The 21,883-nt window shown below is 41.2% G+C and overlaps 1 long non-coding RNA gene across 1 annotated transcript in view; it reads right to left on the bottom strand.

Moving 5' to 3' along the window:
- Window positions 1–53, bottom strand: part of LOC133540919 (uncharacterized) — a 2,046-nt gene extending 1,993 nt beyond the window's left edge. The window contains exon 1 of the long non-coding RNA XR_009803760.1: window positions 1–53. This exon is cut by the window's left edge and continues 117 nt beyond it. This is a non-coding gene — a long non-coding RNA (uncharacterized LOC133540919).
- Window positions 54–21,883: the final 21,830 nt, after the last annotated feature.

Genomic DNA, 21,883 nt, shown 5'->3' with positions numbered 1-21,883 from the left:
CAGACAACCCCAAAACAGGACTTCCCTCACCACGGTGAGACAGGCACCTTGTCCTCGTGACTGTGTGTGTGTGTGTGTGTGTGCGTGCGTGCGTGCGTGCGTGCGTGCGTGCGTGCGTGTGTGTGTGTGTGTGTGTGTGCGTGCTTGTGTGCGTGTGTGTGTGTGGCCAAAATTGATTTAAAAAAGTGACAAGCGGTAGACAATGGATGGATGTAACAAGTTGAAGTAAATAATGAATATTAAAAACAAATTACAAATAAAATATAAAAATAAAAAAATAACTAAAAGCAGTCTTTCCCACAATGTGTCAACTTTTTTCTCATAAAATTGGGAAAAATTTTGCATATTTTTTGTGTTTCTATAATATTGCAGTATTTTCTCGTAAAATGATTAATTTTGTATGCAAAATGATTACTTTTTAAGTGCAAAACGGTGACATTTGTCACGCAAAACGCTGACTTTTCTCACATTATTGCCAATATTTTTGTTGTTCTTGCAAAATAGTGACATTTTACTCGGCAAAATGGTGACTTTTTTCATCATTTTGCCAAGTAAAATTCCGATGAGTAGCATGACATTGCCAAAATTGTCAAGTTTTCTCATAAAATTCGGACTTTTGTCAAGTAAAATTACAACTCTTTCTATAAAATTGCCAAAATGTTAAACTTTTCCGGTAAAATTGCGACTGTTAGTCCTATGTTACGTTTGCTTCCCATCTCCTCCATCATTGAGCCTTGACTCTCCCTGGACGATCCTCGACCCCTGCTTTGCACACGGACCTCTTGACGCCTCTCTCAGCCCCACGGACCTACCACTTGTCTCACGGACCTTCTTTTGCTTTGTCCCTCCTCTCGCCCAACACATCACGGTAATACACAACAATTAATTACACACATAGTCACACACACATACACCCCTTTTGGATTAGTCACACTCTATTCTCTTGTTTAGTTTATATTCTTAGTATCGTTTATTATTATATATATTTATTAATATAGATAAGTTAAAGTTAAAGTCCCAGTGATTGTCACAGCAGCGATGGTCTGGCCCGAGAATTATTTCGTGATTAAACCCCCAATTCCAACCCTTGATGCTGCATGTGCTTCACAATATGAAGGTCTTGAGTAATCCTGAGTTCAATCCCTAGCTACGCATCTTTCTGTGTGGAGTTTGCGTGTTCTCCCCGTGATTGCGTGGGTTCCCTCTGGGTACTCCGGCTTCCTCCCACCTCCAAAGACATGCACCTGGGGATAGGCTGATTGGCAACACTAAATGGTCCCTAGTGTGTGAATGTGAGTGAGAATGTTGTCTGTCTATCTGTGTTGGCCCTGCGATGAGGTAGCAACTTGTCCATGGTGTACACCGCCTTCCGCTCGAATGCAGCTGACACCCCAAAAGGGATATTTATATATTTATATACATAATAAATGCGTAGAGCGAAATCGCCCCCTTTTAGAACTGTGCCGTCACTACTCCCTCTTCCAAACATAACAATAAAAATTAAAACTGCAAGCAGCGATGGACGGGACCGAGTATATATGGAAGTGGCTGAGGAGAGGGAAGTCTGGGCTTCCCAGATATAAGTTAGAACAACACACTACTTTGGATTATATTGTAGTTTTTACCTTCAAAAGAAATTCAATCGGAGCAGACACATAGGAGGAAACGGGATTAAAACCCGATGCTAACCACCTATTAAAAATACATGGGTAGTAGCTACTATTAGCAAACAGATAGACCTACCAACTTGGCGCATAAAAAGTGCAGATGGCCTTAAAACGCCACAACAGTCAGGCACCATCTGTCCATCCATCCATCCATTTTCTACCGCTTATTCCCTTTTGGGATCGCGGGGGGTGCTGGCGCCTATCTCAGCTACAATCGGGCGGAAGGCGGGCATATGTAAGTACCCAAAATAAAGACTCAACATACAAAGAAATTCAATCGGAGCAGAAACATAGGAGGAAACGGTATTGAAACCCGATGCTAACCGCCCATTGAAAATACATGGGTACAGCTAGTAGCTACTATTAGCAAACAGATAGACTTACCAATATCTTAACATCGACACACTCTCTCGTCGCAATTCGGCCCTGATGGTCGGCACCTATAAGTTTACAATTAGTTGTAAAATCTTGGACGGTTGTTTTTACGATATGCAGGCAAACGGCAACTTTAAAACATTCCGGCTACGGCAACTGGCAGCCATCTTGGTATAGACGATCACAGCCCTTCCCTCACGAATGTTGGTGCGTGCGCACCAGCAGCAGACGGTACTGGAAAAAAAACGGAAATAAAACGTATCCCTCACTGTCCGCGCACGACGGCCATCTTTGAAATGGTTTTCAGCGCAGCGGTTCTTTGATGGCTGATAAAATCAAAACCGTAGCAGTAATTAAAACTATTTCATTAACTTTTGATCAGAAGGGTTCAATCGCTCTCCTGTGGTAGTTTGAAGCCGACATGACAAACGCGCTCAGAGGAGATAATGTTTGAAAAAAGGTGACCGGTTTTTACAAAACTTTTGTTTTGAAGGGGGAATTGCAAACTTCTTGTTGATTTTTGCTGGGGGTTGTCAATATATGAAATGTAGATGTAAGTGGGACCTACATAGCGGTTTTTGTTTCATGTCTCTATGACATTCCTACCGGAAGTTACAAGCAGTTTTGTCTGTGTTTTCTTCCCAAGAGCAGTTTTGTCTGTGTTTTATTCCTAGGGGGCGCTAGAGCGCAATTTTGACTTTTGGGTTTTTGTTTTGTTTTTTATTAGATCGCAATTTTCACCAGTCTTGATGTGTGTGTCGAGTTTGGTGAGTTTTAAAGCATTTTAAAGGCGTCAAATTACAGCTCAAAGAGGCAAAAATGACATTTTTTAGGAAACTTTTGTGTTGAAGGGGTTTTTGCCAACTTCCTGTTGATTTTGGCTGAAGGAGGTCAGTGTATGAAATCTAGGTCTAAGTGAGACCTACATAGAGGTTTTTGTTTCATGTCTCTACGACATTCTTAACGGAAGTTAAAATCAGTTTTGTCTGTGTTTTTTTCCTAGGGGGGCGCTAGAGTGCAATTTTGAGTTTTTAAAAAAAAAAAATTTTAGTTACAGGCAGTTGTGTTTGTGTTTTCTTCCTAGGAGCAGTTTTGTCTGCGTTTTATTCATAGGGGGCGCTAGAGCGCGATTTTTAGTTTTGGGGTTAGGTTGTTTGATTAGATCGCAATTTTCACAAGTCCTGATGTGCGTGTCCAGTTTTGGTGAGTTTTGAAGCATGTTAAGGGGGTCAAATTACAGCTCAAATCGGCAAATGTGAGTGTTTTTATAAAACTTTTGTTTTGAAGGGGGAATTTCAAACTTCCTGTGGATTATTGCTGAAGGATGTCCGTGTATAAAATCTAGGTCTATGTGAGACCTACATAGAGGTTTTTGTTTCACATTGCTACGACATTCTTACTGGAAGTAAAAGGCAGTTTTGTCTGTGTTTTCTTCCTAGGGGGCGCTAGAGCGCAGATTTTTGTTTTGGGGTTAGGTTTTTTGATTAAAAAGGCAATGTTCGCCAGTCCTGATGTGTGTGTCAAATTTAGTGAGTTTTGAAGCATGTTAAGGGGGTCAAATTACAGCTCAAATCGGCAAATGTGAGTGTTTTTATAAAACTTTTGTTTTGAAGGGGGAATTTCTAACTTCCTGTGGATTATTGCTGAAGGATGTCAGTGTATGAAATCTAGGTCTAAGTGAGACCTACATAGAAGTTTTTGTTTCATGTCGCTACGACATTCCTACTGGAAGTAAAAGGCAGTTTTGTCTGTGTTTTCTTCCCAGGGGGCGCTACAGCGCGATTTTTTTGTTTTGGGGTTAGGTTTTTTGATTTTAAAAGCAATGTTTGCCAGTCCTGATGTGTGTGTCCAATTTGGTGAGTTTTGAAGCATGTTAAGGGGCTCAAATTACAGCTCAAAGAGGCAAATGTGAGTGTTTTTATAAAACTTTTGTTTTGAAGGGGGAATTTCAAACTTCCTGTAGATTATTGCTGAAGGATGTCAATGTATAAAATCTAGGTCTAAGTGAGACCTACATAGAGGTTTTTGTTTCATGTCGCTACGACATTCCTACTGGAAGTTACAGGCAGTTTGGTCTGTGTTTTCTTCCTAGGGGGCGCTAGAGCGCGATTTTTAGTTTTGGGGTTAGGTTTTTTGATTAGATCGCAATTTTCACCAGTCCTGATGTGTGTGTCCAGTTTTGGTGAGTTTTGAAGCATGTTAAGGGGGTCAAATTACAGCTCAAATCGGCAAATGGGAGTGTTTTTATAAAACTTTTGTTTTAAAGGGGGAATTTCAAACTTCCTGTGGATTATTGCTGAAGGATGTCAATGTATAAAATGTAGGTCTAAGTGAGACCTACATAGAGGTTTTAGTTTCATGTCGCTACGACATTCCTACTGGAAGTAAAAGGCAGTTTTGTCTGTGTTTTCTTCCCAGGGGGCGCTACAGCGCGATTTTTTTGTTTTGGGGTTAGGTTTTTTGATTTTAAAAGCAATGTTTGCCAGTCCTGATGTGTGTGTCCAATTTGGTGAGTTTTGAAGCATGTTAAGGGGCTCAAATTACAGCTCAAAGAGGCAAATGTGAGTGTTTTTATAAAACTTTTGTTTTGAAGGGGGAATTTCAAACTTCCTGTAGATTATTGCTGAAGGATGTCAATGTATAAAATCTAGGTCTAAGTGAGACCTACATAGAGGTTTTTGTTTCATGTCGCTACGACATTCCTACTGGAAGTTACAGGCAGTTTGGTCTGTGTTTTCTTCCTAGGGGGCGCTAGAGCGCGATTTTTAGTTTTGGGGTTAGGTTTTTTGATTAGATCGCAATTTTCACCAGTCCTGATGTGTGTGTCCAGTTTTGGTGAGTTTTGAAGCATGTTAAGGGGGTCAAATTACAGCTCAAATCGGCAAATGGGAGTGTTTTTATAAAACTTTTGTTTTAAAGGGGGAATTTCAAACTTCCTGTGGATTATTGCTGAAGGATGTCAATGTATAAAATGTAGGTCTAAGTGAGACCTACATAGAGGTTTTAGTTTCATGTCGCTACGACATTCCTACTGGAAGTAAAAGGCAGTTTTGTCTGTGTTTTCTTCCCAGGGGGCGCTACAGCGCGATTTTTTTGTTTTGGGGTTAGGTTTTTTGATTTTAAAAGCAATGTTTGCCAGTCCTGATGTGTGTGTCCAATTTGGTGAGTTTTGAAGCATGTTAAGGGGCTCAAATTACAGCTCAAATCGGCAAATGTGAGTGTTTTTATAAAACTTTAGTTTTGAAGGGGGAATTTCAAACTTCCTGTGGATTATTGCTGAAGGATGTCAATGTATAAAATGTAGGTCTAAGTGAGACCTACATAGAGGTTTTAGTTTCATGCCGCTACGACATTCCTACTGGAAGTAAAAGGCAGTTTTGTCTGTGTTTTCTTCCCAGGGGGCGCTACAGCGCGATATTTTTGTTTTGGGGTTAGGTTTTTTGATTTTAAAAGCAATGTTTGCCAGCCCTGATGTGTGTGTCCAATTTGGTGAGTTTTGAAGCATGTTAAGGGGCTCAAATTACAGCTCAAAGGGGCAAATGTGAGTGTTTTTATAAAACTTTTGTTTTGAAGGGGGAATTTCAAACTTCCTGTAGATTATTGCTGAAGGATGTCAATGTATAAAATCTAGGTCTAAGTGAGACCTACATAGAGGTTTTTGTTTCATGTCGCTACGACATTCCTACTGGAAGTTACAGGCAGTTTGGTCTGTGTTTTCTTCCTAGGGGGCGCTAGAGCGCGATTTTTAGTTTTGGGGTTAGGTTTTTTGATTAGATCACAATTTTCACCAGTCCTGATGTGTGTGTCCAGTTTTGGTGAGTTTTGAAGCATGTTAAGGGGGTCAAATTACAGCTCAAATCGGCAAATGGGAGTGTTTTTATAAAACTTTTGTTTTGAAGGGGGAATTTCAAACTTCCTGTGGATTATTGCTGAAGGATGTCAATGTATAAAATGTAGGTCTAAGTGAGACCTACATAGAGGTTTTAGTTTCATGTCGCTATGACATTGCATTGTAAAAGGCAGTTTTGTCTGTGTTTACTTCCTGGGGAGCGCTAGAGCGAGATTTTTAGTTTTGGGGTTAGGTTTTTTGATTAAAAAAGCAATTTTCGCAAGTCCTGATGTGTGTGTCAAATTTGGTGAGTTTTAAAGCATGACAAGGGGGTCAAATTACAGCTCAAAGCTGCGGAATAATATTAAAGAAAGAATAAAACGCTAGAAATTCAATAGGGTCCTCGGTCCCTAACAATATCACTAATACTTGGTTAATATCCAAGTAATTAAATGTAAATGCAAGCTGACTTTTATAAAAAAAAAAATAATGCATAAAAAAAAAATCCATCCATCATGTATTTTATAATCATTGTGACAGGTTGGCAAAATTCCCCCAAAAAAAAAGGGCAGTTCCCCTTTCAGATGATGTTGCAAAATCTTTGTTTATTCCACCAAAGAAAGAAAAGGTTTCAGTTCTTTCTTTCCTCCTCCAACGCATTTTCACTTTCTCCTTTCTATTGTTGTTTATACCGAATCCTGCAAAACGAGTTGACTTGCAAAACTCACACTCGTCCTAATTTCATCATTACACAAGTTTTTGTGAAACTGCTGAGGAAGCATCAATTTTTTTTATTCCTGCATCCACTCTCAGCTTTGTTGACGTCGACACTCGCCAGCGTCTGATTGCTGTTGCAAAATAAACATTCGGTTCCAGATGTCGCCTTAAAAGTCAGTTTTTATTTGTTGAATAATTTGTTGTATCTTCTAGCTGGAAATGTTTGGGTTTTTTTACCGGTGGGAATTTGTTCATGTCCTTGATTATTATGTTGGGGAGATGCAACCTTTGCAGAAAATGTTGTCAGGTGTGAAGGCTCTCTTTCAGATGACCTTTAAAAAATTGCAAAACATTTGAGTTTGCAGAGCCAAGAATCAAAATATTTTAAAATGTATTTCCGTAAGAGCCGTGTAATATTTTTTTTTCAACACTGAACACAACTAAACATGTGCATTTTTAAGTAAGACCAACATTTCTAGAGTATAACTGCTCTCTTATTATTTGTAACAACATTGTTATTCTGAAGCTAACTGTGGAGGGGGCGTGGCCTGCGGGCCTGCAGCGAAGCAGTGTGTGCCAGGACCGGCCTCGAAATCAGCGACAGGTGCGTAAATGGCCCACTCGGGCCTTGTTATCTAATCACCTGTCGCTCTGTTATGAGCAGCAGCCAGGAGGAGAGACGGGGTTGGGGCTGGAGCCAGAGTGCGAAGGAGAACAAAAAAGAAAAAGACAATTGGTGGAAAGCAACGGAGAGACTTATTGAAAAATAAAAAAATATTGCAACCCTGAAACAGGCTCTCATGTCGGTGCTTGGTGGTCTGAAGAACCCCCGGGAGGGCAAACCCTAAACTAATCAATAATAAATAAATCACTTCTTACCCTTAATGCAACTTCTTGAACAAGTGCGGTAGAAAAAGGATGGATGGATTCAAATGCATTATATTTTGCACGTTATTTTTAACACTTTGATTACAAGTGGAATTATTCATTACTTATCGTGTTAAGCAATGTCAGCTCGGATTTATTCGAGAGCCAGATGCAGTCATCAAAAGAGCCACATCTGGCTCTAGAGCCATAGGTTCCCTACCCCTGATCTACGGTCCATAATATCATCGAAAGGCTCAGAGAATCTGGAGAAATCACTCCACGTAAGCGGCATGGCCGGAAACCAACATTGAATGACCGTGACCTTCCATCCCTCAGACGGCACTGTATCAAAAACCGACATCAATCTCTAAAGGATATCACCACATGGGCTCAGGAACACTTCAGAAAACCACTGTCACTAAATACAGTTGGTCGTTACATCTGTAAGTGCAAGTTAAAGCTCTACTATGCAAAGCGAAAGCCATTTATCAACAACATCCGAAAACGCCGCCGGCTTCTCTGGGCCCGAGATCATCTGAGATGGACTGATGTAAAGTGGAAAGGTGTTCTGTGGTCTGACGAATCCACATTTCAAATTGTTTTTGGAAATATTCGACACAAAGGGGAAGTGAACCATCCAGACTGGTATCGATGCAAACTTCAAAAGCCAGCATCTGTGATGGTATGGGGGTGCATTAGTGCCCAAGGCATGGGTAACTTACACATCTGTGAAGGCACCATTAATGCTGAAAGGTACATACAGCTTTTGGAACAACAAATACCGCCATCTAAGCGCAGTCTTTTTCATGGACGCCCCTGCTTATTATAGCAAGACAATGGCAATGTCAGGGGTATTTGTTGTCGAACCCCAAGATGCATCGAACAAGAAAACATGATTTAATAAAGGTACCAAGACAAAATCAAACAAAACGGTACTAACACAAAGCGCGCACGAAACGGATAACAAACTAAGGGTCTTTAGCGTAGAAGCTAGCAAGAAACAAAAAAGGGCCTAGCGTGGAAGCTAGTGGGTATTAAACAGGAAAAACTGCTAACAGAAACAGCTTACCGCTACGACAACCACGACAAAATGTAGCACGACAGGTAATACCTGTAACAAAATGACACCATAGCAACAACAAAAGCAACACGTGGCAACGACATTGATCCAGCAACTGACACGAGACAAAGGAGGTACAAATAGGAGCCGGCTGATTGGCAACAGGTGTGGCCGGATGCCAATCGGCCGCAGCTGAAGGGGAACACAGCACTCAGGGAACAAGACAGGAAGCTGACAAAATAAGAGCACTAGACAGGAACTAAGGACAGGAAATACTAAACACACTGAGGAGGAACACAGCACTCAGGGAACAAGACAGGAAGCTGACAAATTAAGAGCACTTGACAGGAACTAAAAGACAGGAAATACTAAACACAGGAAAAAGACAAATGCAGAGGAAAAAACTAAAACATAGACAAACTGTCAGGGGCAAGCCTGACAGTCAAAGCCACATTCAGCAGGTGTTACAACAGCGTGGCTTCGTAAAAAAAAAAGAGTACAGGTCCTTTCCTGGACCCGGACTGTTGAACGACTGAAACTCTACATAAAACAAGAGTGGGAAATAATTCCACTTTCAAAGCTTCAACAATTAGTTTCCTCAGTTCCCAAACGTTTATTGAGTGTTGTTAAAAGAAAAGGTGATGTAACACAGTGGTGAACATGCCCTTTCCCAACTACTTTGGCACGTGTTGCAGCCATGAAATTCTAAGTTAATTATTATTTGCAAAACAACTAAAAGTTTATGAGTTTGAACATCAAATATGTTGTCTTTGTGGCATATTCAACTGAATATTCAACAGCATTGTTGAATTCTCACAAAGTACTTTACAAATGTATCAGTATATTAGGAAAACTTATTGTATGCCAGAGGTGTCAAAGCGGTTTTCACTGAGGGCCACACGGCACTTATGTTTGGCCCTAACAGTGAATACTATTATTACATCAAAAAACCTCAAAAGGCTTAGTGGCCACATGCGTGGACAGCACCTTTTAGCTCTTATTTCCAAAATTGTGTACACTACTGAATTGGGGTCTTATGGCAACTTAAGTGGACACTCATACTGCCATCTGTTGGTGTCAGAAGAGTATAACATACAATGGAATTTGGAAAAAAAAAGTATAAAAATAAGAATTAGCTTGTCACTAAACATGAAGTCCACGTTTGTGTACTAATGGACTAAGTGCTTCATATTAAAAGATTATTCTTAGTTTTTATTCTAATTAGGGTCCAATAAGCCCAAATAGCAAAGAGAAATAAAATAAAATAAAAAAAGCATGTAAAAAAACAGTGTGGGCCTTAAAAGGTTAATGCATTTTATTAATAGATTTTTTTTAAACTAAAATGCCCACAAATTTAGTTTACATTTCTGTAAATGGAAAAAAAACAGTACTGCTCTTTTTATGGTAAAAAAAAAAAAATAGGCAGCTCAGTTACCAGAATGTTACTTTAAAATTTACATTAGTTTCTTTTACTGTAAATTAAAAAAAAATGCAATTTTACAGTAACATTTTGGGTTGTACCCCGCTTACCGCCCGAATGCAGCTGAGATAGGCTCCAGCACCTCCCGCGACCCCAAAAGGGACAAGCGGTAGGAAATGGATGGATGGATTTTGGCACCTGAGCTGCCAGTTTGTCTTTTTTATTTTTTTATTTTTTATTTTTTTACCACAAGTCAACAAGTGCAGATTTTTGTGTGTATTTACTGTAAATGCCAACATGACACCACAGTTTATTACAGTAAAAAAGTAAAAACAAATTTTATTTAGAGAAAAACCTGTAAAAACCATGGTAAATTTCACAATTTTACCACTAAAACTATTGCTTTTATTTAAAAAAATGGTTATATATTTATATACTTTTGCATAGACAATATTCAAGTTTACATAATTTGCGATTGCATAAAGAGAATAAGCGGTAGAAAATGGATGGATGGATGGACTTTACAACGTAATAGAAAATAAGACATTGTGGAGGTCTTGCATCTCCGGGTTCTTTGGACCACCAAGGACGGACATGACAGGCTTGACGGTTTTGTGATTAGGTTTATTCTTCAATAAACCTCGTTCCTCAAGTTGCTTTTCAGCCGTCCGCTCTCGTCTCCGTCTCTGTCTCTGTTTTCTTTCCACCATCAACAACTCCAGCTTCTCCAACCTCTCCAACCCCTTCCTTCCCGGCTGCTGCCCTTTTATAGAGGGAATAGTGAAACGCGCCCTGGTGGGCCATCTACATACCTGTCGCCGATCTCGGAGCCGGCCTCAGCCCACCCCGCCTCGGTGCAGGTCCGCAGGCCACGCCTCCTCACAGACATTTACTAGGCTGTAACATATAAGTATGTGAACGACTCCCACTGTCGTGCGGGTTCCAGGGACCACTAAGGAAGGACATGACTTTGAGCAGTTTTGACTTTCTTCATTTTCCCATAAGAAAAGTCTTTTTCGGGTTGCTTTTCGGTGGCCCGCGTCGTCTGCCTCTCGCTCTCCCTCCCGCTCTCTTCTGGGTTGCGTGCGCTTCTTCTCGTTCCGTCGTTGTCTCTCCACCTCTATCCCCGACGTTCACGGCTGGCGCCCTTTTGAACAGTGCGAGAGGATTCATTAATCGTATCCAGGTGCGCGATCCACGCACTTGATCTGGATTGTGGCGTTGTTGTCCGGCACGCCCCGCCTCGCCGCTCGCTCGCCATCCCCGCCTCCTCGCCGCCATCCCTGCCTCTCTGTCGGACTGTCGGCTCCACCTCTCCACAAAGTAATACTTAATTATTGCTATGTCTCGCAGCTGGCCTGGGAACGTCTCAGGATCCCCCGGGAGGAGCTGGGGAGAGGGAAGTCTGGGGTTCTCTGCTTAGGCTGCAGCCCCCGTGACCCGACTTCGGATAAGCGGAAGAAGATGGATGGATGGATTAACACTCAATTTTTGTCAACAATAGTTTTTTGTATAATTTTTTTGTGCATTTCATTCACTGCAAGATGTCGGGGAAACCTGTGGACACAAACTGTTGCCTTGGACCAGTTTTAGTATGAAACAAAACAGGAAGTCCAGAAATAATTGGGTCGTTTTGTGTTGCGATTCTTAGTCAGACTCAACATTTATCCTGAGCGCACATGGCAAACGTGTCTGACCAGGTCTTGTCGCCTTTTGGACCACATAATAACATCTTCTTAATTTGTTCTTCCTGGGTGTGTGTGTGTGTGTGTGTGTGTGTGTGTGTGTGTGTGTGTGTGTGTGTGTGTGTGTGTGTTCTTGTATTTCTTCCCTTATAGAGACATGAAGAAGGAAAAGTAGCTTCCATATGAGGAGATGTGAACATGGTCCCAATAACATTGCATCTAATAGACAATGTTTCATTTGTGGTGATATCTATCAAAATGAGGGCGGTGCCAAAAAGGAGTGTGTCGCTTTTAAAAGTGCGCCCCCTCTAGTCAACATATGAAATAACAAGTGTGTGTAAGAAGTTGAAATGCGCCCCCTTTGGCCAAAATTAATTTAAAAATAAATAAATATGTATATAGAGACATACTGTAATAACTTGAAGTAAATAATGAAGATTAAAAACCAATTACAAACAAAAAATACACAAGTACAAATTAAAAGAAGCAGTCTTTTTCTTACAATGTGTCGACTTTTTTCTTATAAAATTGGGAAAATGTTCTCATATTGGGGTGAGTTTTTCCTTGCCTTTATGTGGGCTCTACCGAGGATGTCGTTGTGGTTTGTGCAGCCCTTTGAGACACTTGTGATTTAGGGCTATATAAATAAACATTGATTGATTGATTGATATTCTTTCTGTTTCTGTAATATTGCAATATTTTATCATATGATGAATATTTTTTAGGTAAAATTATTACTTTTTGTTCAAAATGGTGAAATTTGTCACATAAAATTCTGATTTATCACAATATTGCGCATTTTTTTTTATTGTTCTTGTAAAATAGGGACATTTTTTTTGTACAATTAGGACTTCTGCCATAATTTTGCCAAGTAAAATTCCGATTATTATTATTATTTTTATTATAATATTGCCAACATTTTAAAGTTTTTTTTTATAAAATTGTGACTTTTGTCGAGTAAAATTACAACTGAAATCATAAAATTGCCAACATTTTAAATTTTTTGGGGGTAAAATTATGACTTGTGTGTGTTCTTGTATTTCTTCCCTTCTAGAGACATGAAGAAGGAAAAGTAGCTTCCATATGAGGAGGTGTGAAGAAATGATGACATAAATCATGGTCCCAATAACATTGCATCTAATAGACAATGTCTCATTTGTGGTGATATCTATCAAAATGATTTTTCACATTGACTGTGTGTCGCTTTTAAAAGTGTGCCCCCCTCTGGTCAAAATATGAAATAACAAGTGTGTGTAAGAAGTTGAAATGCGCCCCCTTTGGGCAAAATTAATAGAAAAAAATATATATATATATACAGTGACATACTGTAATAACTTGAAGTAAATAATGAATATTAAAAACTAATTACAAACAAAAAATACACAAGTACAAATTAAAAGGAACAGTCTTTTTCTTACAATGTGTCGACTTTTTTCTTATAAAATTGGGAACATGTTCTTATAATCTTTTTTTTTCTGTAATATTGCAATATTTTATCATATGACATTTTTTTTAATGTAAAATTATTACTTTTTGTGCAAAATGGTGAAAAATGTCATATAAAATTCAGACTTATCACAATATTGCCCATTTTTTTATTGTTCTTGTAAAATAATGACGTTTTTTGAGTACAATTAGGACTTCTGTCATAATTTTGCCAAGTAAAATTCAAATTATTAATATTATTTTTATTATAATATTGCCAACATTTTTAAGTTTTTCTCATAAAATTGTGACTTTTGTCGAGTGAAATTACGACTCAAATCATAAAATTGCCAACATTTTAGGTTTTTGGGGTAAAATTGCGACTTTTATTGAGTAAAATTCCTACTTTTATCATAATATTGCACAAATGTTCACTTTCTATAGTAAAATTGTGACATCTGTTGTGTAAAATGACGACTTTTATTATAATACTGTCAAAATTGTACGTTTTTTTTGTGGAACTTTAACCTTTTTCTTGTGAAATTCCAAGTCATGTTTCACAACAAGTTGTTTTTATATTTACATAGTATGTTTATATTATTCATGTTGTAAATACACTTCTTTATATATCTAGAAAGGCTGGTTCTAAAGAGGGAGGCATTTTTCGGAGGTCCCAAGATGGTACGAAATACACAAAAGTGTGTGTGTGTGCGTGCGTGTGTGTGTGTGTGTGTGTGTCCTTTTTGTTATTGTCTGCTGCCATTAGTGGCTTCCCTCTTGTCTCCCCTCAGTCATTATTATTCCAGGCTGTTTCCACCCTGGAGCAAAATGTCAGACTCCCGCGTCTCTCTCTGGCTATTTGGACCGTTAAGTCTCGTCTCCACGTCTCCACGCTCAGACGGGCTCCGCCTAAACACTTCTCAAAGTCAAAGCACACAGCGTCTTTTAGCGGGTGGGGGGAGGCGGGCTGGAGCCTATCCCAGCTGCAGTCGGGTGGAAGGCGGGGTGCACCCCCGACACCTCCTCGCGGGGCCAACACAGACAAGACAACTTTCACATTCAGACACCAGGGGCCAGTTTGGTGTTGACGATCAACCCCCAGGATGTCTCTGTGTATTGCCGGATTCATCTTTCCCTCTACCAGTTCCATTCATCCAACCGTCTTCTTCCGCTTATCCGAGGTCGGGTCGCCCAGGGCATTCCCAGACCAGTCGGGAGACATAGTCTTTCCAACGTGTCCTGGGTCTTCCCCGTGGCCTCCTACCGGTTGGACGTGCCCTAAACACCTCCCTAGGGAGGCATTCGGGTGGCATCCTGACCAGATGCCCGAACAACCTCGGTTCCTCTCCATGTGGAGGAGCAGCGGCTTTACTTTGAGTTCCTCCCGGATGGCAGAGCTTCTCACCCTATCTCTAAGGGAGAGACCCGCCACCCGGCGGAAGAAACTCATTTGGGCCGCTTGTTGTTATGGTTACAGAGGGGAGATGACGGCTCAGACACCAAATGTGGCCCGCCGTGTAATTTTATTTGGCCCTTGAAGCAATATCAATTTAAAATTAGAGCTGGCCCGCCGATACGGTGCCGCTGTAACACCGCATTCACCGCTAATACTCATACTTGCCAAACCTCCCAATTTTCCCGGGAGACTCCCAAAGTTCAGTGCCCCTCCCGAAAATCAACCATTCTCCCGAATTTCTACCGAATTCCACCCGGACAACAATATTGTGGGCGTGCCTTTAAGGTACTCCCTTTAGCGTTCCCTACAACCTGTCATCACGTCTGCTATTCTTCCGTACAAACAGCGTGCCGAACCCAGTCACATTAATATTTGCGGCTTATATCCACACACAAGTGAATGCAACGCATACTTGGTCAACAGCCATACAGGTCACACTGAGGGTGGCCGTATAAAAACAACTTTAACACCATTACAAATATGCGCCACACTCTGCACCCACACCAAACAAGAATGAGAAACACATTTCGGGAGAGCAAATTGTATTTAATATACCATTGATGATTTTTTGTTTGTTTATTCTCCAGTCCTTATGTGTGCGCCAAGTTTGGTGACTTTTGAAGCATTTTAAAGGGGGTCAAATTACAGCGCAAAGAGGCAAAAATTGCATATTTTTCGAAAATTTTATTTTGAAGGGGTTTTTGCCAACTTCCTGTAGATTTTTGCTGGAAGAAGTGAGTGCATGAAAATTGGGTCTAAGTCAGACCTACATAGGAGTTTTTGTTTCATGTCGCTATGACATTCCTAACAGAAGTTACATGCAGTTTTGTCTGTAATTTTTTCCTAGGGGGCGCTAGAGCGCAATTTTAATTTTGGGGGATTGGTTGGGAAAGTTTGCTATACCGACGTGTGTGTCAAATTTGGGGAGTTTTGAAGCATGTTAAAGGGGTCAAATTAGGGTGCGTAGGTGCGGAATAATAATAAAACACAGCAGTTTCAATAGGGTCCTTGGCCTGGCGGACCCTAATTAGAGCTGGCCCGCCGATATCATACAGCGACAGTGCCGCTGTAACACCAAAGTTCAGTGCCCCTCCTGAAAATCAACAATTCTCCCGAATTTCTACCGAATTCCACCCGGACAACAATATTGGGTCGTGCCTTTAAGGTACTCCCTTTAGCGTTCCCTACAACCTGTCGTCACGTCTGCTTTTCTTCCGTACAAACAGCGTGCCGAAGCCAGTCACATTAATATTTGCGGCTTATATCCACACACAAGTGAATGCAACGCATACTTGGTCAACAGCCATACAGGTCACACTGAGGGTGGCCGTATAAAAACAACTTTAACACCATTACAAATATGCGCCACACTCTGCACCCACACCAAACAAGAATGAGAAACACATTTCGGGAGAGCAAATTGTATTTAATATACCATTGATGATTTTTTGTTTGTTTATTCTCCAGTCCTTATGTGTGCGCCAAGTTTGGTGACTTTTGAAGCATTTTAAAGGGGGTCAAATTACAGCGCAAAGAGGCAAAAATTGCATATTTTTCGAAAATTTTATTTTGAAGGGGTTTTTGCCAACTTCCTGTAGATTTTTGCTGGAAGAAGTGAGTGCATGAAAATTGGGTCTAAGTCAGACCTACATAGGAGTTTTTGTTTCATGTCGCTATGACATTCCTAACAGAAGTTACATGCAGTTTTGTCTGTAATTTTTTCCTAGGGGGCGCTAGAGCGCAATTTTAATTTTGGGGGATTGGTTGGGAAAGTTTGCTATACCGACGTGTGTGTCAAATTTGGGGAGTTTTGAAGCATGTTAAAGGGGTCAAATTAGGGTGCGTAGGTGCGGAATAATAATAAAACACAGCAGTTTCAATAGGGTCCTTGGCCTGGCGGACCCTAATTAGAGCTGGCCCGCCGATATCATACAGCGACAGTGCCGCTGTAACACCAAAGTTCAGTGCCCCTCCTGAAAATCAACAATTCTCCCGAATTTCTACCGAATTCCACCCGGACAACAATATTGGGTCGTGCCTTTAAGGTACTCCCTTTAGCGTTCCCTACAACCTGTCGTCACGTCTGCTTTTCTTCCGTACAAACAGCGTGCCGAAGCCAGTCACATTAATATTTGCGGCTTATATCCACACACAAGTGAATGCAACGCATACTTGGTCAACAGCCATACAGGTCACACTGAGGGTGGCCGTATAAAAACAACTTTAACACCGTTACAAATATGCGCCACACTCTGCACCCACACCAAACAAGAATGAGAAACACATTTCGGGAGAGCAAATTGTATTTGATATACCATTGATGATTTTTTGTTTGTTTATTCGCCAGTCCTTATGTCTGTGCCAAGTTTGGTGACTTTTGAAGCATTTTAAAGGGGGTCAAATTACAGCGCAAAGAGGCAAAAATTGCATATTTTTCGAAAATTTTATTTTGAAGGGGTTTTTGCCAACTTCCTGTAGATTTTTGCTGGAAGAAGTGAGTGCATGAAAATTGGGTCTAAGTCAGACCTACATAGGAGTTTTTGTTTCATGTCGCTATGACATTCCTAACAGAAGTTACATGCAGTTTTGTCTGTAATTTTTTCCTAGGGGGCGCTAGAGCGCAATTTTAATTTTGGGGGATTGGTTGGGAAAGTTTGCTATACCGACGTGTGTGTCAAATTTGGGGAGTTTTGAAGCATGTTAAAGGGGTCAAATTAGGGTGCGTAGGTGCGGAATAATAATAAAACACAGCAGTTTCAATAGGGTCTGGCGGACCCTAATTAGAGCTGGCCCGCCGATATCATACAGCGACAGTGCCGCTGTAACACCAAAGTTCAATGCCCCTCCTGAAAATCAACAATTCTCCCGAATTTCTACCAAATTCCACCCGGACAACAATATTGTGGGCGTGCCTTTAAGGCACTCCCTTTAGCGTTCCCTACAACCTGTCATCACGTCTGCTTTTCTTCCGTACAAACAGCGTGCCGAACCCAGTCACATTAATATTTGCGGCTTATACCCACACACAAGTGAATGCAACGCATACTTGGTCAACAGCCATATAGGTCACACTGAGGGTGGCCATATAAAAACAACTTTAACACCGTTACAAATATGCGCCACACTCTGCACCCACACCAAACAAGAATGACAAACACATTTCGGGAGAACAAATTGTATTTGATATACCATTGATGATTTTTTGTTTGTTTTTTGAAAGTTGATTTTGCACTATTAAGTTATGTTATAGCAAATTAGTGTAGCAAACTGAGCTGTAATTAACTTTTTATCCATGCACATTCTCTTGCTACTTCAAGGCTTCAGTGTTTGAGTCATCTATTATTATTATTTTATTTTCAAATTTATTATCAGCCTGTGGAAAAAAAATATTTTGATGTTTTCCTCAGAAGGCTGCAAACAGAAAAGAGGCATTCCACTTTTATTTAAATTGTATTTGATATGCCATTCTGCGATGAGGTGGCGACTTGTCCAGGGTGTACCCCGCCTTCCGCCCGATTGTAGCTGAGATAGGCGCCAGCGCCCCCCGCGACCCCAAAAGGGAATAAGCGGTAGAACATGGATGGATGGATGATATGCCATTGATATTTTTTTGTTATTATTATTTGAAACAGGATTTTGCATGTCACTATAAAGTTATATAAGCCTTGCTTGCTCAATAATCAATGCAAAACTTGTCTGGGTCCCTATTAAAATGTTAATTTGTTCAACTTTGTTCAGTTTTCAATTTTGGCCCACTCTCTATTTGAGTTTGACATCCCTGATTCACACAATGTGACAACTTCACTGATTTTTGGGTTTTGTACATGTTGATTTTTTTGTAGCTTTTTACATTTTAAATACATTTAAAATACATTAAAAACAGAAAAACCTTTTCAGATTGCCCTTGTGTGGAAACAAAAATAAGGCTGATATCAAAAAAGTGGAGAAAGTGGACACTTTCTGGATGAACCCTAAGTATAAAAAGACCAATGTAGCAACAATTCTTTTGCAATCAAATGTTTCATCCCCTGACTTCTCCTATTCTTCTTTTGGCCCCGCTTGTTGACGCTGATCCTGGATGTTGATATCCTTGTGTAATCCCTGCCTTATGAAACAGTCACTTTTTCAAAACGCCTACGTTATGCTCAGCATATTTAGCTACACCCTTCACGGCCGAGGAGTTCACCTTTTGTCGCATCGTTCAGGTGTCGGTGGTGGATTATGGCAAATATTCAAGATCAAATTTTGAATAATTGGATATTGTTGCATTGCATTGCCGGCAGTAAGTCGGACACGTTTCCAGTGAGGGTTGGACTCCGCCAAGGCTGTCCTTTGTCACCGATTCTGTTCATAACTTTTATGGACAGAATTTCTGGGCGCAGTCAAGGGGTTGAGGGTTCCGGTTTGGTGACCGCAGGATTAGGTCTCTGCTTTTTGCAGATGATGTGGTCCTGATGGCTTCATCTGGCCGGGATCTTCAGCTCTCACTGGATCGGTTCGCGGCCGAGTGTGAAGCGACCGGAATGAGAATCAGCACCTCCAAGTCCGAGTCCATGGTTCTCGCCCGGAAAAGGGTGGAGTGCCATCTCCGGGTTGGGGAGGAGACCCTGCCCCAAGTGGAGGAGTTCAAGTACCTAGGAGTCTTGTTCACGAGTGGGGGAAGAGTGGATCGTGAGATCGACAGGCGGATCGGTGCGGCGTCTTCAGTAATGCGGACGTTGTATTGATCCGTTGTGGTGAAGAAGGAGCTGAGCCGGAAGGCGAAGCTCTCACTTTACCGGTCGATCTACGTTCCCATCCTCACCTATGGTCATGAGCTTTGGGTCATGACCGAAAGGATAAGATCACGGGTACAAGCGGCCCAAATGAGTTTGGGTCTCTCCCTTAGAGATAGGGTGAGAAGCTCTGCCATCCGGGAGGAACTCAAAGTAAAGCCGCTGCTCCTCCACATGGAGAGGAGCCAGATGAGGTGGTTCGGGCATCTGGTCAGGATGCCACCCGAACGCCTCCCTAGGGAGGTGTTTAGGGCACGCCCAACCGGTAGGAGGCCACGGGGAAGACCCAGGACACGTTGGGAAGACTATGTCTCCCGGCTGGCCTGGGAACGCCTCGGGATCCCCCGGGAAGAGCTAGACGAAGTGGCTGGGGAGAGGGAAGTCTGGGTTTCCCTGCTTAGGCTGTTGCCCCCGCGACCCGACCTCGGATAAGCGGAAGAAGATGGATGGATGGACATTGTTGCGTGGGACCAGTTCTTGCTCCAAGGAAATTTAAGTTACTGGTCAATCCCAAGTTCTTTCGATGACATATATGCTGAGTAAGAAGGACCATTAAGACAGAATTGGAATATTTTCAAGTTTTACTAAAGCCATGTAATTTCATTTGTCCCTTGAGGCAATAATAAATTAACATTAGAGTTGGCCCGCTGGTGTTATGCAGTGGCGGTGCCGCTGTATCACTGCATTCAATGCTAATTGTCATACTTGCCAACCCTCCTGATTTTTACAGGAGAATCCGGAATTTCAGTGACCCCCAACCCCCCCAAAAAAAATCTCCCGGGGCAACCATTATCCCGAATTTCCACCCGGACAACAATATTGAGGGCGTGCCTAAAAGGTACTGCTTCAACCTGTCGTCACGTCAGCTTTTCCTCCAGCTTTTCCTCCGGCTTCTACACACACACAAATGAATGCAAGGCATACTTGGTCAACAGCCATACAGGTCACACTGAGGGTGGCCGTATAAACAACTTTAACACTGTTACGCCACACTGTGAACCCACACCAAACAAGAACGACAAACACATTTCGGGGGAACATCCGCACCGCACCACAACATAACAAATACCCAGAACCCCTTGCAGCACCTGTCCGGAGAGGAAGGCGGCCTCATTGTTGCACTTCAGATAAGACAAAAGGGAGTATTCCATCTCCTACAGTGCAAGCCTTCCAGGTAACACACATAGTTTACTTGGGGACAGAAGATTAAAAATAGAAAGAGTACAAATGGAAAAACACGAGCTGTACGGAAAGAACTCTTAAACATACAAACCCCGTTTCCATATGAGTTGGGAAATTGTGTTAGATTTAAATATGAATGGAATACAATGATTTGCAAATCCTTTTCAACCAATATTCAGTTGAATGCACTACAAAGACAAGATATTTGATGTTCAAACCCATAAACTTTATTTTTTTTTGCTAATAATAATTAACTTAGAATTCCATGGCTGCAACACGTGCCAAAGTAGTTGGGAAAGGGCATGTTCACCACTGTGTTACATCACCTTTTCTTCTAACAACACTCAATAAACGTTTGGGAACTGAGGAAACTAATTGTTGAAGATTTGAAAGTGGAATTCTTTCTCATTCTTGTTTTATGTAGAGCTTCAGTCGTATTTACGCTTCATAATGCGCCACATGTTTTTGTTGGCAGACAGGTCTGGACTGCAGACGAAGCCACGGTGTTGTAACACTTGTCTTGCTGAAATAAGCAGGGGCGTCCATGATAACGTTGCTTGGATGACAACATATGTTGCTCCAAAACCTGTATGGACCATTCAGCATTAATGGTGCCTTCACAGATGTGTAAGTTACCCATGCCTTGGGCACTAATACACTCCCATACCATCACAGATGCTGGCTTTTGAACTTTGCACCTACAACAATCCGAATGGTTATTTTCTTCTTTGTTCTGGAGGACACCACGTCCACAGTTTCTAAATATAATTTGAAATGTGGACTCGTCAGACCACAGAACACCTTTCCACTTTGCATCAGTCCATCTTAGGTGAGCTCGGGCCCAGCCAAGCCGGCGGCGTTTCTGGATGTTGTTGATAAACGGTTTTCTCTTTGCATAGTAGAGTGACTTTTGATCCCGCCTGAGGGATCCAAGGTCTGTAATATCATCGCTTACGTGCAGTGAAGTCTCCAGATTTTCTGACCATTTTGATGATTTTACGGACCGTAGATGGTAAAATTCCTAAATTCCTTGCGACAGCTCGTTGAGAAATGTTGTTCCAAAACTGTTCGACAATTTGCTTACAAAGTGGTGACCCTCGCCCCATCCTTGTTTGTGAATTAATTAGCATTTCATGGAAGCTGCTTTTATACCCAATCATGGCACCCACCTGTTCCCAATTAGCCTGCACACCTGTGGTATATTCCAAATAAGTGTTTGATGAGCATTCCTCAACTTTATCAGTATTTATTGCCACCTTTCCCAACTTCTTTGTCACCTGTTGCTGGGCTCAAATTCCAAAGTTAATGATTATTTGCAAAAAAAAAAATGTTTATATGAGTTTGAACATCAAATAGGTTGTCTTTGTAGCATATTCAACTGAATATGGGTTGAAAAGGATTTGCAAATCATTGTATTCCGTTTAT

Source organism: Nerophis ophidion, linkage group LG22, assembly GCF_033978795.1.
Source record: "Nerophis ophidion isolate RoL-2023_Sa linkage group LG22, RoL_Noph_v1.0, whole genome shotgun sequence".
Classification (NCBI taxonomy): domain Eukaryota; kingdom Metazoa; phylum Chordata; class Actinopteri; order Syngnathiformes; family Syngnathidae; genus Nerophis; species Nerophis ophidion.
This window is presented reverse-complemented; position numbering and strand designations above follow the sequence as displayed.